The sequence below is a fragment of the Rhincodon typus genome, chromosome 19 (genome assembly GCF_021869965.1).
Source record: "Rhincodon typus isolate 14 chromosome 19, sRhiTyp1.1, whole genome shotgun sequence".
In the NCBI taxonomy this organism is placed as follows: domain Eukaryota; kingdom Metazoa; phylum Chordata; class Chondrichthyes; order Orectolobiformes; family Rhincodontidae; genus Rhincodon; species Rhincodon typus.
The window spans coordinates 9,907,580-9,921,076 of record NC_063350.1 but is presented as its reverse complement, the minus strand read 5'-3'; the positions used below and the strand labels follow the sequence as shown (position 1 = coordinate 9,921,076).

At 43.1% G+C, this 13,497-nt stretch overlaps 1 long non-coding RNA gene across 1 annotated transcript; it reads left to right on the top strand.

Moving 5' to 3' along the window:
• The first annotated feature begins 2,308 nt into the window (after nt 1–2,308).
• LOC109931875 lies at nt 2,309–13,204 on the top strand. Its single transcript, XR_007264147.1, has 3 exons — nt 2,309–2,383; nt 12,091–12,170; nt 13,095–13,204. It is a non-coding gene; the product is annotated as an uncharacterized LOC109931875 (long non-coding RNA).
• The last annotated feature ends 293 nt before the right edge of the window (nt 13,205–13,497 follow it).

Genomic DNA, 13,497 nt, shown 5'->3' with positions numbered 1-13,497 from the left:
AGAACAGAATTCAGACCTAGCTTGCTTATTATAGGCAGAACGTTAGGTGAAAGAGAGAATTCATTAAACTGCATTTTTATCAAAATACTTGAATGCGCATTGCAAATTCAGGACTTCCCAATATGCTTTAATGCCAATCAATGTACCTTTCGAGGTGCAGTCTGCTTCTGATTTGGTTGTATCGGCATCATGGATTAACATCTGTGTTCTGACAGCGTTTATGTGGTTAGCTAAAAATAAAAGCAAGATACTGTGATTGCTAGAAATCTGCAATAAAAACTGAAAGCTCTGGGGAAATTCAGCAGGTTTAGCAGCATCTGTGGAGAGAGAAAAGCAGAGTTAATGCTTTGCATCTCATATACATCCCAAATTGGAGAGAATCACATTGGACTTGAAACATTAACTCTGTTTCTGTCTCCACAGATTCTGTCAGACCTGCTGAGTTTCTACAGCATTTTCTGGTTTCTTATAAGTGGTGAGCACCAGTTGACCTGACCGTGACCTGCTGAGATGGTCATCCTGATAATGGAAATCTTACATCCAGTGACAGCTCTTGAAGATTTCACTGTTCCTGTGATCTTTGAAATGCAGCCACCATTATGTGCATAGCAAACTCCCAACTACAGCAACCAGTTATAGAGTCATAGGGTTTTACAGCTCGGAAACAGACCCTTCGGTCCAACTCATCCATGCAGACCAGATAGCCTAAATTAATCTGGTCCCATTTGCCTGCATTTGGCCCATTATCCCTCTAAACCCTTCCTATGTGTCCCCATCCAGATGCCTTTTAAATGTTGTAATTGTGCCAGCCTCCACCACTTCCTCTGGCAGCTCATTCCATACACGCACGACCCTCTGTGTGAAAAAGTTGCCCCTGAGGTCCCTTTTAGATCTTTCCCCTCTCACCTTAAACCTGTGCCCTCTAGTTCTGGACTCACCTATCCTGGGAAAAAGACCATGGCTATCCACCCTATCCATGCCCCTCATGATTTGATAAACCTTTATAAAGTTACATGACTGGATATCCCGGAGGGAGAAATACTGGGCGGGACAGTGGGAAGAATTTCACTGCTTTTCTTTGAGATGAGGTCTGTTTTACCTGCACTTCAGAACTGCACTGGGAGTGTCAGGTCAGACAGTGCTCTCACTAAAACAGGGTCATTTCAGTCAGTTTAGCTTTTGAGATGGGCTAACGGAACTACAATTATTGGATGGTCTTTGTGTCCCGATTCCTTCACTGCAGAACCACTAACATATTGAAGCAAGGTACTGGCGATCTGAAATAGAAACAGAAAGTACTGAAGAAACTCAGAAGGTGTAGGAGTAATAAGAGATAACACAGCGTGCAGCTGGAGGAACACAGCGGGCCAGGCAGCATCAGAGGAGCAGGAAAGTTGACGTTTTGGGTCGGGACCCTTCTTCTGAATGTTTGATGAGGGGAGCAGAGTTAATATTTCACATCCAAGTCTTCTTCAGGACTTCACTGTTGTTGTTCTTAAAACAGAGCTAGAAATATGTTTGAGTATCTAATTGATCTATTCCTGTTCCTAATTTTTTGAGACATGTTCAGAATCATGAAGGGCTTTTCAGAAAGCAGATAAAGAGAAACTGCTTATATTAGTTTCCACGGACAGGTCTGTAACCAAATGACACAGATTTAAGATCACTGGCAAAATAAAATCAAGGAGTAATTTTTTTTAAATGCCAAGATTTGTAAATGGCCTGGAAAATACTGCCTGAAAGGACGGTGGAAACAACAGACTCAATATGAATGTTCTAAACTCAACCAGATAAATAACTGAAGAAAGAATCTTAGGGCAACGGAGCGGGATTAATTGGATAAGACAAGAGAGTGATGTTCCCAATGACCAGGGAGTCCAGACCGAAAGTTATAGGCTAAGGATACAGGGTAGGCCATTTAGGACTGAGATGAGGAGAAAATTCTTCACCCAGAGAGCGGTGAGCCTGTGGAATTCTGTACCACAGGAAGTCGTTGAGGCCAAAACATTGAATGTTTTCAAGAATTAGTCACTGTTCTCAGGGCTGAAGAGATCAAAGAGAATGAGGAGAAAGTAGGAACAGGGGACCAAGTTGGATGATCAGCCGTGATCATATTGAATGGCAGAGCAAGGTCGAAGGGCCTACTCCTCCTAATTTGTATTTCTGTAGCTCCTTCAACCCCCAGCACAGGATAGATGGGATGAACGGCCTCCAACTGTGCTGTGTGATCCTATGATTGTATATTGTGCTCACTTTCACAGGCAGGAGCAGGATACGCCTGAGATCCCGTCTGTCCATCGCCCAGGGAGACGATGTGGTCGCAGAGCTCAGAAGAATATCTGCCTGTCCCCTAGTGACCCATACTCAGGAATCCTTCACTCAGGTATTTAACAATTCGTTCAAACTTCCAAGATTAAAACAGTCGATAAAACTTTAGCTTGAAGAGCTTTCTAAAACTGCTGGGAAAACCTCAGATTCACCTTTAAAATCAATCAATTCACAGAAGTTTTCACACAATGTGAAATGTGAAGTAATGTTGGAGGAAAGTTTGGGCTATGTGAATAAACAATAAATTGTATTGTTTTGAGAGGTGTTCAGGAGCAGATGGACATTGGACTGAAAGTCCACAGATTTCTGAAGGTGGCTTGACAGATAGATTAAGGTGGTTCAAACGGGGAAAGGCTTCGGAAACCTGAAGTACAAAGGGACTTAGGAGTCACAGTTCAGGATTCACTGAAGGTTAACATGCAGGTTAATTTGGCAATCAGGAAGGCAAAGCAGTGTTAGCATTCATTTCAAGAGGGCTAGAATACAATAGCCGAGATATGCTGCTGAGGCTGTATAAGGCTCTGGTCAGATCACATTTGGAATATTCTGAGCAGTTTTGGGCCTTGCATTTAAGGATGGATGTACTGGCGTTGGAGGGGGTCCAGGTGAAGGTCTGTCATATGAGGAGCGGTTGAGGACTCTGGGTCTGTCCTTGATAGAGTTTGGAAGGATGAGGGGGATCTGATTGAAACTTACAGAAGACTGAGAGGCTTGGATAGAGTGGACGCGGAGAAGATGTTTCCACTATTAGGACAGACTAGCACCCAAGAGCACAGCCTCAGATTGAAGGGATGACCCTTTAGAACTGAGATGAGGAGGAATTTCTTCAGCTAGAGGGTGGTAAATTTGAGAAACTAATTACTGCAGAGGGCTATAGAGGCCAAGTCATTGAGTGTCCTCTTTAAGAGAGAGATAGGTAGGTTAGGGGATCATGTCTACAGGGAGAAGGCAGGAGAAGGTTGATGAACACATCAGCCATGATCAAATAGCAGAGCAGACCCAGTGGGCTGAATGGCCTAATTCAATTCCTATGTCTTACAGTTTTATGATCAGGAAGGCAAGTGGAGTATTTAGCTTAATTAACTGAGAAATTGAATGAAAGTGTTGGGAGAGCTTCCTGGAACTGTATAAAACACAAGTCAGGCTACAGCTGGAGTACTGCCTCGACCTGTGGTCACTGAGTTTTGGGATCATTATAATTGTGTGAGAGTAGCTGCAGAAGATGTTGCCTGGACTGGAGAATCTTAGTTATGGGGCTGGATTGAATAGACCGGGATTGTTTTCCTTGGAAAGGATGAGACTGAGGGAAGTGAGTCTGAAGGGGTTAATATTGAGGAGTGCTGTAAGCACCATTCACTACCATAATTTTACATTGAGGTGTGGACAGAATGGCAAAACAAAGGATTGAGATCTAACATCTAGTCCTCGTCAGTCTCTCTAACAATGTCCATCATGCCATGGTAGCCTGTAATTAGTTGTTAACATGCAATGTTATTAAAATGTTGACAACATGGCAGAGGCAGATAGATACTTGTCAGACAAAAGAATCGAGGTTATCATAGGTCCGAATGTGGAATATGGGAAATAACCAGATCAGCCATGAGCTTATTGACTGGCAGAATAGGTTTGAAGGGCTGAATGGCTTACTCCTGCTCCTAATTCACATGTTCAGTGTCAATTATAGGCGATGGCCTAGTGGTATAATCGCTGGACTGTTAATCCAGGAGACCTAGATAATTTTTTGGGGACCCGGGTTCGAATCCTCCCACGCAGATGGTGGAATTTGAATTCAATAAAATATCTGGAATTAAGAATCTAATGATGACCATAAATCCAGTGGTGATTGTCGGAAAAACCCATCTGGTTCACTAATGTCCTTTAGAGAAGCAAACTGCCATCCTTAGCTGGTCTGGCCTACATGTGACTCCAGACCCACAGCCATGTGGTTGACTCTTAACTGCCCTCTGGGCAATTAGGGATGGGCAATAAATGCTGCCAGCAACACCCTCATCCTGTGAATGAATAAAGAAAAAAAATGATATCAAGTTAACTACAAGCCACTCTTATGGTTAGGCCAAGGAAATGGCTTTCCTCTATCACACTAGACCGTGTCAGGCCTGGAGATCCCGACATTTAAAGACGATGGTGGGAATAACTTCATTATGAGCAGCTAATCACACTGTAAGGTGAGCTGACAACACCATATGACATGGTGAGCAGCAGCGTGGATTTAACTTGACTGTACAAATGACATGGTGAGCAACGGTGTGGATCTGATTTGACTGCATGTATGACAGTGGTGTGAGATCTTCAGACTCAGTTTTAAGTTGCCGGCTTGTACAATACAGTCAGCAATAGGGAAGTGATGAAGTTAGAAGAAATCCTCGTGGAAATCCTCAATGCGTAAGAACACTCCAGCAAGTGGTGAAAGCATTTGAGACCTGGTAAGAGACATACTGCAACAGGAGAGTGAGCAACTCCTTGGAGAAAGATAATTAATAACTCCAAAGTTGATACAGGCTGCATCACGAGGCAGTGCTCTGTAACCCTCAGTCAGAGGTCAGTGGTGAGTAAACAGAACTCAGAAGCTGTGCAGGTAAAGCTTAAAATCCCTGGTGAGCCAGAGCAGTAATCCAGGCTAGAAAAGTTAAAAGTTAAAAATGCCTGACCGGTGAATCTGACATCAGTGGTGGGTAAGTTGTTGAAGGGGATTCAGAGGGACAGGATCGACATGTAGTTGGAGAGACAGGAACTGATTAGGGATAGTCAGCATAGCCTCGTGTTTTTTTTTTGAGGATGTAACCAAAAAGATTGTTGACGGCAGAGCGGTAGATGTAGTTTATATGGATTTTAGTAAACCCTTTGACAAGGTTCCGTACGGTAGACTAATTAATAAAGTTAGATCACCTGGGATTCAGGGAGAGCTTGCCAACTGGATACAAAATTGGCTTGACAGTAGGAGGCGGAGGGGAGGTGGTGGTGGGTTGTTTTTCAGACTGGAGGCCTGTGAGCAGCAGCGTTCCATAGGGATCAGTGTTGGGTCCACTTTTGTTTGTCGTTTATATAAACAATTTGGATGACAATATAGGAGGCATGCTTACTATGTTTGTAGATGACACCAAAATTGGTGGTATAGTCAACAGTGAAGAAGGTTAATTAAGATTGCAAAAAGATCTTGATCAATTGGGCCAATGAGCTGAGGAGTGGCATATGGAGTTTAATTTGGATAATTGCGAGTTATTGCATTTTGGTAAAACAAACAAGGGCAGGACTTGTACAGTTAATGGTTGGGCCCTGGGTAGAGTTGTCGAACAGACAGACTGAGGGATTCAGGTGAATAGTTCTTTGAAAGTTGCATCACAGGTAAGACGGTGGTTAAAAGTGTGTTTAGCACGCTTGCCTTCATTGCTCAGACCATTGAGTATAGGAGTTGGGACATCATTTTGTACAGGACGTTGATGAGGTGTCTTCCAGAGTACTGTGTGCAGTTCTGGTTGGCCTGCTATGGGAAGAATATTATTGAATTGGAAAAGGTTCAGAAAAGATTTACCAGGATGTTGCTCGGACTGGAGGGTTGGAGTTAGAAAGAGAGGCTGGAAAGGCCGGGACTTTTTTTCACTGGCGTATAGGAGGTTGAGGGTGACCATAAGGGCATTGGTAAGGTGAATTGAAAATGTTTTTTCCCTAAGGTAGGAGAGTTCAAAACAAGGGGGCATATATTTAAAGTGAGAAGAAAAAGATTTGAATTGGACATGACGGGTGAATATCTCACACAGACGGTGGTTTCTATGTGGAATAAACTGCCAGAGGAAGCAGCAGATGCAGATACAGTTATAATATTTAAAAGATGTTTGGACAGGTACATGAATGGGATAGGTTTAGAGGGATATGGGCCAAAGTTTGGGAAACTTGGTCAGCATGGACAAGTTGGACTGAAAGGTCTGTTTCTATGCTGCATGTCTCTATGACTATATCATGCATTTTGTCATGAGCAGGCACCACAAGGTATGATTCAGAATAGAGAATGAAGGGTAACTGGAGGAATACTAATTTGAGATTGCAGACTGGCAGGACATGAGAGGCCAGCAATTGCATTGATAATACTGGGCAGACTGAGAGATCTTCAGCCAAATTCTGAGCCACCGTGCTGCCCCTCTGAAGGGTCACTTGAGAGGGTGGTTGGGGCCTCAGTTTAACATCTCATCTGAGTCATCGTTCCTCCAGCAATGTAGCCTACGCTCAGTACTGCGCTGGTGTCCTCCTGGAGTAGGGCTTGAACCCACGGTTAGGAGGTAGCTGCAGTACTGAGGGAGTGCTGCATAGTTTTCAACTAAGACATTAAACCCCAGCCTGGTCTGCTGTTATAGGTATTCCGTGGCACAAAGATCGGCACGGGTTGGAAGTGGCCTGTTGATGGAGGGATTTTACTAGCTTCCTGGTCTGTATTTACCCCTTGATCCACATCATTTTATACAGGCCAGCTAGTCATTGCTGTCTTTTGGAGTTTGTTCTGGTGTTCTATACTATCATTTCAATGATCATGGTCTAAGAATAAATCACTTGACAGAATTGATTGACCCCGTGTGTTAGTGTATTTAACACAGTAAAAACACATTAAAGTTACAAAGTAGAAGTTACAATGAGCTGAGTGATTTCTGTAAGGGCAGTTGGCAGATCCACAACAGATAAATTACCAGGCAGAGTCACAACATTGGATACATATGGCACATGGACTGCTTAAACATGAATTGTCATAAAGGTAAGGCACACACACAACAAACAGAACACTGATTTGTCAAAAAATATTCAATTGGCATCTAAGAGCTCTTGTTGAGGGTCAGTTAGCTTAGTTGGCTGGTCTGCAATATAGTGTAACACCAACAAGGGTTCAATGCCTGCGCCAGCTGATGTTACAATGAAGGGCTCGCCTTCTCAATCTTTCCCCTCGTCTAAGGTATGGTGACCCTCAGGTTAAACCACCATTAGTCATCTTTCTCTACTTAGACAGTAGCCCTTAGTCCACTAGGACTATAGTGACATTCCCTTTAAGGGCTTTAGGACATTGTGTGAAAGGGATGATTTACAAGTTTTTTTTCAAGAAACAAGAAGTAAAACTGACTCTGGCTGCATGCGTTGGCATTTTGTTTCAGTCCAATCGAGAGGGAACCAGTCCTGTCTAGTTAAATAGGACTATCAGTTCAGTACGGTATTAAACTGAGCAACAGCTCTATGCAGCCACTGCCACCTGGTGGATTTGAAAAGACATTACATCAAGACAACCTATTAATTCATGTTTAAATTACAGATGGTGGCCTTAATCAAGTACCTACCTTACAAATGAATAAGGAAGCTATAGACATAAAGTAAACACAAACAAACAATTGGGAGTCAGGTTTAAGGGTTCTCTGTGGGGAATTATCATGTTGCATTATAAATAGGTACTTCTGGTTACCAAAAGTAAGGTTTAAAATCACAGAAAAGGACTACTGCAGTCCATGTGGTGTAGATATACCCACAGCGAAGTTAGGAGGAGATTTCAAGGACTTTGACCCAGTGACAGAGGACAAACAGCAATATAGTTCCAAATCAGAATGGAGGTTTGGAGGGGAACTTGCACACAGTGCTACTCCCATGCATCTGCTGCCCCTGTCCTTCTCAGCAGGCAAAGTTGCGGGTTTGAAAGGTTGTACTAAAGAAACCTTGTGGAATTATCACATTGCATTTTGTAAGTTGATCCTGCCCACTTTTTTTTTTTACTTTCTGAAATACCCTCCTCAATCTTCTGCATCTCCTTCTCTCCTTGAAACAAAGCTTGGTGGTTAACTGTCAGTCATCATTAACTGGTGCATTCCCTATGCCAATACCTCTAACAATCACAGTCCACTTGCCAACCAATTAGCACTGTCCTCTCATCTAATATAAATGGTGTTTACCCTTTACTTCGGCGTTTCTTCTGAATTGTCCTGACATGTACAAGTAGCAAAACATCGACAAAATGGCAGCAATACTTAAGTATTGAAGACTTTCTTTGAAACATACCTCCTTGACAAAGCTTGTGATTCACCTGTCCCAATGTGAAATGCTTGGGTTTCATCTGATAATGCTCCTGTGAAGCCCCATGGGACATTTTTTAACTGTCAAAAGGCTACACTAATGCACATTGTTGTTGCAATCAATAAAAGGTAAATCTGTCTATCGTGCCTTATGGAGGAGGGCCAAGGGAGAGAGAATTATTTACCTTCTTATCTCGAACTCCAGTCTAGTGTTCCATGAGTTGCCCTCACCTTTGGTTATGCTGATGCAGGAGTGGGTAAACAATTTGACCTTTGAATAATGAAATTGAAGTTATGAGGGTCAAGGATACAGTTAGGTGGGAAACATTACCACCAGCAACAACAACTTGCATTTATCTAGTGCCTGCTTCAAGTTTAATTGCCCCATGGTGCTTTGCAGGGGTGCTCGTCAAATAAAATCTGACACTGAGCTGCACAACAGGGTATTAGAACATGGGCATATAAGCTTGGCTGAAGAGTTAGGTTTTAAGGAGTTGAAGATGATAGCTTGTGATAAGGTTTCCAACATCATCCTCAGTCAACGCTTCTTGTCCAGGACCTCAGTGAAGTTTTACACTGAAGAAGGAGGCCATTTGGCCTGTCATGAACTTGCTGGTTCTCTAAGCATTATGCCTTAGGGCCAGTCTCCTGCCTTTTCCCCATAATCCTGCTCATCATTTTGGTTGAAATGATCGTCCAACACCCTCTCGAAGGCCTCACATGAACCTGCTTCCATTACACTTCCAGGCAGCACATACCAGACCTCAACAAAACGCCTCGTAAAAAAATTTTTTTGCTCTCACATTATATTTGTTTCTTTGGCAAAATGTTTCAAATCCTTGTCCTCTGGTTCTCAATTCATTTGTGAGCAGGAACAGTTTCCCATTATCCAACCTCTACAGACCCCTCCTGATATTGAGAACATCTACGACTTCTCATCTCCAGGGAAAGTTATCCCAATTTCTTCAATCTATTCTCTTAGCTGAAAAGTCTCACCCCAGAACCATTCTCTGTAACCTCTGGCAGCACTGCCCCCAGTGCATACACTTCCTTGCTATAGTGTGGTGCTCAGTACACAGTGTTCCAGCTGAGATCTATCCAGTGTCTTTTACAAGTTCAGCATAATTTCCATGCTCTTTGATTCTATGCCCCTATTATTGAAGCTTAGAATACCCTATGCATGATGAACTGCTCTTTAACAACTTCTGCACATTTCTGCCCAGGTCTTTCTGCTCCTCGACAGCCTTTAGAATGGTACCCTTCATTTTACACTATCGCTCCATATCCTTTGGACCAAAATGTATCACCTCACACTTCTCCATTTTGAACTTCATTTGCCAACTATCCATCCACTCCACCAACCTGCCTGTGTCCTTCTGGAGTTCTGCACTGCCTTTCTCACAGCTTACAATGCTCCAAAGTTTTAAATCATATACAAATTTTGAACTTGTCCTCTGCAAACCAAGATCCAGATCATTAATATCCATCAGGAGAAGCAAAAGTCCCAATACTGAGCCCTGGGAAGCTCCACTACAGACCTTCCTCCAGCTCAAAAAACACCCATTAATCATTGATCTGTTTCCTATAACAGCCAATTTTGTATCTACATTGCTACTGTCCTTCATTCTTTGGCACTGTTTTGAATGTCTAAAGAATGATCCTTGTACACTACATCAATAACATTGCCCTCCTGTCATCTCTTTGAAAAACTTCAGCTGGTTCTTCAGGAATGATATTCATTTCACACATCCAGGCCAGCTCTTTCTAATTAACCCATATGTTTTCATGTGATTGTAAATCCTATCCTAAATAACTGTTTCCAGGTGTTTTCCCATCACTGAAGGTAAACGGGCTTGTCTATAATTGCTGGGCCTATCTACAATCTCTGTTTGAACAAGGCTCAAATGTTTGTAGTTCTCCAGTCCTCTGGTACCACCCCCAGATCAAGGGAGATTGAAAGATAATTGCCAGTACATGTGCTGTTTCTACTCACACTTCCTTTAATATGCTTGGTTATATCTTTCTGGTGCCTTATTAACTTCTAAGTATCAATAGCTTATCCAATGCCACCTCCTTATCAATGTTAAACCCTTTTGATTTCCTCCTCAGTCACCATGATCCAGACAGCACCTATCTTGTAAGACAGATGCAAATTATTCATTTAACACCTCAGCTATGCTTCTTTTTGGTCCTTAATCAACATTACTCCTCATTTTTGCTCTTGATGGGCCTTTAGAAGACTTTGGGATCTCCTTGTATGTTAGCTGCCAATCTTTTCTCACAAGCCATATTTGCTTCTCTTACTTATTTTTGCACTTCTCTCTGAATCTTCTGTATTCCTCTTGGTTATATTTATATTTTCTACCTGACACGTGTCATCAGCATTCTTCTATTTAAACTTAATCTCTTTCCCACCCAGAGAGCTCTGTGTTTGTCTGCTGTACCTTTGCCTTCAGAGGGAGTGGACCTTGATAATTCCCGTCCATCTGTTCTTTGACAGTAGCCTATTGCTCAGTTCTCTCATCAACCTTTGCTTCCAATCTATCCAGCCCAGCACTGTTCTTGCACCATTGAAGTTAGCTCCCCACCAGTTGATTGGATTGACCGGTATCATTTTCCACGATCGTACTAAACCTTATGTTACAAAAATTGTTGTAATGTACCCCCACTGTCATTTTGATCTGCTTGGCCCACCTCATTCCCAACATCCAGGCCTAGCATTGCATGTTTCCCCCTTGGACTGGACACATACTGCTGTAGGAAACTCTTATGAATATAATCTAGGAGCACTTGTCTCTTCTTTCCCTTTACACTATCATTCTGTATTGAGGTCATTGAAGTCCCCCATTATAGTTGCACTGTGATATTTACATCTATTTGTAATTTCCTGAATTTTTTCTACATCTTTCCCACTAGTTGGTGATCTGTAGATTACACCAAGCAATGTAATTGCACTTTTTAAATTCCTTGGCTTAAACCAAATTGATTCCACCCTTGAACCCTCTGGGACATCCTCGTTTCTCCTTAACCAATACTGCCAACCCTCTTTTTCTTCCCTTTCTTATTTTAATCGAACAGTGTGTAACCAGGTATACCCAGCATTTCCTTGAGCCAGCACCATGTTATCGCCACAACATCATGTTTCTACAAGGCACTGTTCTTGTCTGGTTCCATTCATACCTCTCCTGTCATGGCCATTCAGCTTCTCTGCCTGTTCCTGTAACGTTACCTCCAGAATTGCCCAAGAATCAGGTTTCAGTCTCTTATTGTCTCTCGTCCAAATCAGCTTTCCAAACCCATCACCACTTTCATCCAGAAGGACAAGAGCAGCAGATACATGAGAACACCACATTGTGCAAAGTACCCTCCAAGACACTCACCATCCTGACTTGGAAATATAACACCATTCCTTCAGTGTCACCGGGTCAAAATCCTGGAATTCCCTCCCTAATGATATGATGGGTCAACCTACAGCATTTGGTCTGCAGTGGCTCAAGAAGGCAACTTATATAAACACTTAGAAAACAGAACAGGGGCTCAAATAGAGTCTATCTTTGTGGGAGGTAAAGTGATAGTTGAAGTTGGCAGTTTTGAGAGGAATACAGCATCGTTTTACAATTGTGCACTTAACTCAAGGCTAAACAAAGCACTTATGATGTAACTGCAGCCAGAATTATCTTCTGAATGATTTTATTCTTCCTTGTTCTAGGTGTCTGTGTGGAACCAGAGAGTCAGTGGGTGACTCAAGTTAACAGATTGCAGCAGCTGATTGACAGGTTGGAGTGCAAGGTACAAAGCTGCCATTCCTAGAATCATAGAATCCTTACCATCGGTTCCACACTGAGCATCCCACCCAGACATACCTCCCTACCCTATCCCTGTAACCCTGCATTTCCCATGGCTAACCCACCCAGCCTGCACATCCCTGACCAATTAAATGTCTCTTCGAAAGGAAGACAGTCGGATTGTTTTTCAGATTTGTGGGATCTCATGAGGTTCAAAGTGCTTTACAGTCAATGTTGGAACTACAGCAGCAATAAGCACACAGCAGGTTCCTAAAGACAGCAGCATGATATTCATAGAATCCTTAAAGTGCAGGTAGAGGCCAATTCAGTCCATCGAGTCTGTACCACGCTTCTGAAGAGCATCTCCCCAGCCTTTCCCTGCATTTCCCATGGCTGACCCACCTAACCTGCAAATCCCTGGTCACTACGGGGCAATTTAGCACACCCAATCCACCCTAACCTGCACATCTTTGGACTGTAGGAGGAAATCGGAGCACCCGGAGGGGACCTACACAGACACAGGGAGAATGTGCAAACTCACACAGTCACCCAAGGCTGGAATCAAACCCGGGTCCCCAGTGCTGTGAGGCAGCAGTGCTAACGACTGAGTCACCTTGTTAAGTCGGTTGTCACCTTCAGAACTAAATCTCAGGAGAATCACATGTGTCAGGGATCAATGTTATCCCCCACCATCTCAAAGGGTCACCCATGAGTCCTCTGTGAGCAGGGTCTGTGCAGATGCAGCCTGAAAGTTGACCAGAGATGGTCTTGGTGATGAAAAGACCACCTGACAGCCTTGGGTACCACAAACAGCCAAAACTGCCTTGCCTGATACTGTCTGTTAGCTTACAGCCAAGAATCACCTGAAATAGGGTTTGAACTTTTCCCCAAAATTACACTTGTCAATTTTTTTCTCTCTCTCTCAAAGGATGGGCCTGTTAATGGTGAAGGAATTGAAGGAAAACATATTACAGGGGTGTGTGCCTGGGGAGAGACCAGGAGTGTGGGACCACCTACAGGGACACTTGGGAATGGTGCGCCTGGTCTTCTACACCTCGAAATCGAGCTCAATTAAATTAATTTCCAAAGTAGTATTTCTCAGCATTGTGCTTTTTTCTCCCTCTCTGAGTAATTGGATTGTGCTTCAAACCAGGAGTGCAGATTGGCTCTTGATGTCTTGGACTTTTTTATGGAATAGAATCCCTACAGTGCAGAAGCAGGCCATTTGGCCCATCGACTCCACACCAACCCTCCAATGAGGATCGTACCCAGACCCACCCCCTACCCGGTAACCCTGCAACTCTAATTGGCTAATCCACCCAACTTGCATA